The sequence below is a fragment of the Mustela erminea genome, chromosome 3 (genome assembly GCF_009829155.1).
Source record: "Mustela erminea isolate mMusErm1 chromosome 3, mMusErm1.Pri, whole genome shotgun sequence".
Lineage (NCBI taxonomy): Eukaryota > Metazoa > Chordata > Mammalia > Carnivora > Mustelidae > Mustela > Mustela erminea.
In genome coordinates, this window is record NC_045616.1 from 78,193,017 (window position 1) to 78,197,160 (window position 4,144).

Sequence of the window (4,144 nt, forward strand, 5' to 3'; positions counted from 1 at the left end):
CTCTCTCTCACTGTCTCTCTCTCTCAAATAAATAAATAAAATCTTTAAAAAAAAAAAAAGAAATACACATTAAAATGAAGGTTTATAATAAGCTAATAGAACTTACTGAATGTGTGTTTGATCTTCCTGTCTCATATATTTTTTAGGTTAAGCATAGTATGAAGAATGGAGTATTTTGGTCCTTGTTGGGATTTTTTGGTATCAGACAGTATATTGTGGAGTATAGATAGTGAGAGGCAGAATAATTTTCATTTAATGACTTTCTTTCTTTTCTCTCCTGACCATTGTCAAAAAATGCATTGTTCTTGAAGGAGGGTTCTGGAAAGAACAAAATAAAGAAGCCAGCATTGATAGGCAATATTAATCACTATTTAAACAAGTATTTTCAACTAGTTTCAATACATATTGTAGGCCATATCTCCAAGAGGAAACTGAATTTTTTTCAGATTTCTACGTTTCTGTGAATACTAGATAGAACTCAAGGATAAAAATCCTTATGTTCCTTCATCTTATGATATTTTCCTACTTCCTATTAAAAAATAAAAGAAAAGCTAACTTCTAGACTGGTTATTTTTAGCAACACATATCTTTCTCTATCATCAAATATTACATTTGAACACAAATGAAATTAGTGGAATATTTCTGATTTTTTAGTCATAATTCTTTTATTTCCAAAGCAAATAACAAAGTTTAATACATATATGTACACATTTGCCAAAAAATTACTATGCCATTTACCACATCCTTTGCAATATAACTTATCAATTTTAGCTACACATTACATTGAATGAAAATAAATGAAGTAATGGGGAACTGCATATTGATTACTCTTGTTTTTTTTTTTTTTAAAGATTTTATTTATTTATTTGACAGAGAGAGATCACAAGTAGGCAGAGAGGCAGGCAGAGAGAGAGGAAGGAAAGCAGGCTCCCTGCTGAGCAGAGAGCCCGATGCGGGACTCGATCCCAGGACCCTGAGATCATGACCTGAGCCGAAGGCAGCGGCTTAACCCACTGAGCCACCCAGGCACCCTTGATTACTCTTGTTTTTATAACTTATGATACAATGAAGAAACTCTATTAGATGTTACATCATTTTAATCTTGAATTGCCTGCTTTTAGTAACCTGTTTTATAGTAACATGTTTTGTGATTTATTTCCCAATGGTTTTTAATATGCCTCAAAATAAGATTTAACACACTCATTAGAATTGGAAAATGAAGTCAGACTTCTTCTGAAAGCAAATCTGACCTGGCAGTTTGGTTTGAGAAAAGGGACAGTCTTTGCTAGTTGGGTTGTCTGGCAAATATTTCCCACAAACTAAATGGGCTGAATATACAGGTTCATGGTTTTGACAAAAATATATTTAAAACATGTGACAAGATAAAAAGGATTTTACTTAAAAATACTGTACTGGGATGCCTGGACGGCTCAGTTGGTTAAGCAGCTGCCTTCGGCTCAGGTCATGATCCTGGAGTCCTGGGATCCAGCCCCCCATTGGGCTCCTTGCTCGGCAGGGAGCCTGCTTCTCCCTCTGCCTCTGCTGCCACTCTGCTTGTGCTCTCTCTCTCTTTCTCTCTGACAAAAACAAACAAACAAACAAACAAACAAAAAAATTTAAAAATACGGTACTGACAAGAAAGTATGAAAATTAAGAATATTTCCATTTTCCCTCCCTTTTCTGAGTATGTTGGCTTAAACACGTGCCTCTAAGAGAGAGAGAGAAAAAAGTAACCAGTACTTATCAGTTGATAAGTCTTGGCAAAGTCTGTTTTGGTATTCATCAAGATTGAAGTGAATTATAATGAAGGACCATAAGGACTGGGTAACAAATCCTTTTGCAATCAGGTAGCTGTTAAGTCTTTGCTTTCAACAAAATTGAAGACAATCAGAATAACAGTGTAAGATTAGCAATAATGTTTGATGGAGATCACATATGATATATTACTAAGGGTTCAAAGAGTTCAGTGATGGTTTAACAACAAAACTCTTATTGTATGAATATAGTTTCTCAGAGTTTACTTCTTTTTTTTTTAAGATTTTATTTATTTATCAGAGAGAGAGAGAGGGGGAGAGAGCGAGCACAGGCAGACAGAATGGCAGGCAGAGGCAGAGGGAGAAGCAGGTTCCCCGCTGAGCAAGGAGCCCGATGTGGGACTCGACCCCAGGATGCTGGGATCATGACCTGAGCTGAAGGCAGCTGCTTAACCAACTGAGCCACCCAGAGTTTACTTCTATACACATAAAGAATAAGAATGGAACCAATGTTAAACTTGTTCTCATTCTAGTATCCTGTATAATTTGTCCACAGTACATGATCTAATTTTTTTAAGATCCCATTCATCTTAATAAGAGATTGATTTCAGTGCAATTTTGATTTCTGATCAATAAGCTTTAATCAAAATTTGTGATACATGTATATTGTTTTGATCAATTGTGAATTAATAATAGGACTAAGAATAATTGGACTGATAACTTAATCTAGAGGGAAATTATTAACTTTGAGTGCCAATTTACAGAGATATTTTTGTTGCAGAAAAAGATAGTGGGGCATCACCAAAAGATTTTTAGGCTTAAGCATATTACACGGGGATAAAATTCTTCGGATGAAATAGTATGGGAATATGAGATCTGAGAGAAAAAGGAATTAAAAATTTTCCAACTGTTAAAGAAGAAATATATTCTCTATTTTTTTAAAGTTTTTATTTATTTATTTATTTGAAAGACAGATCACAAGCAGACAGAGAGGCAGGCAGAGAGAGAGAGAGGAGGAAGCAGGCTCACCTCCGAGCAGAGAGCCCGACGTGGGGCTTGATCCCAGGACGATGGGATCATGACCTGAGCCGAAGGCAGAGGCTTTAACCCACTGAACCACCCAGGTGCCCCTATATACTCTATTTATAGAAGAGAATGATGGACATATCAAATTGCTATGGTATTTAGATTCCATTGCATACATTTTGCTTTATTTTTTAAAAAAGATTTATTTATTTATGGGGGTTGGTGGCAGAGGGAGAAGGAGAGAAAATCCCAAGCAAACTCCACTCCAGGCTTGATCCCATGACCCTGAGATCACAACCTGAGCTGAAACCAGGAGTCAGATGCTCAATCGACTACACCTCTCAGGTGCCATCCACCACTGCATACATTTTAAAGTGTTAAATAAAGACTTTATTTTTAAATGACCACCATTACAATACATTGGGAAGTATATCCTTTGCAACTCTTTAAACTTATAATGGAAAAATTAGATGGCAAGTTGGATATGTGCAAAGGGTTATAAATATTTACAATGCTTTTGAGAATATCCCTTAAATTTAAAGTTACTGAGTTGAAGATCTAATTGGGATCATCTTACAAAGGTGTGTTAGCCTGATGCATTGATCATATTTTAAGGACAGCCTTGAATCATGGGTCAGATAGATTCTCATGTCTGTGGACCAGGTTCTTCTCTTCTTTGTAATGAACTAAGGATTCACTCTCTTTTCATCTCTGTGAGTACTCTTTTCTTTTTCTTTTTCTTTCTTTTTTTTTTTCCTGAAGACAATCTCCCTTTCGTTAACAATTTTGGCTTAGTCAAAACGTATTATAGGGGCCCCTGACTGGCTCAGTCATTAGGCATCTGCCTTCAGCTCAGGTCATGATCCTGGGATCCTGGGATTGAGCCCTGAATTGGGCTCCCTACTCAGTGGGGAGCCTGCTTCTGCCTCTCTTACTCCCCCTGCCTGTGTTCCCTCTCTCACTGTGTCTCTCTCTTTCAAATTAATAAATAAAATCTTCATTAAAAAAGTATTATAATGAATTAGGCTGCTCAGAGACTAGTCATTCATTCTAACAAAAAAATTTTTTTTTTACTATCTCACAGAAGTGGATATATTTAGAAAAAATGCAAGTAGTCTGATCCAACAAAGCTGAATTGTTAGCATTGCAGTCTTATATGAAATCATTTTGAGAGGTAATATTAATTGGATACTCTAGGTTAGGGTCTGCAAACTGGAAACTCACAGCATGATTTACTTAATGTGACTTACTTGACCTAGACTGTGTTTAAAAATTTAATTAATTGACAAGTTTTTATTTTTTTAAAAAGATTTTATTTATTTATTTGACAGACAGATCACAAATAGGCAGAGAGGCAGGCAGAG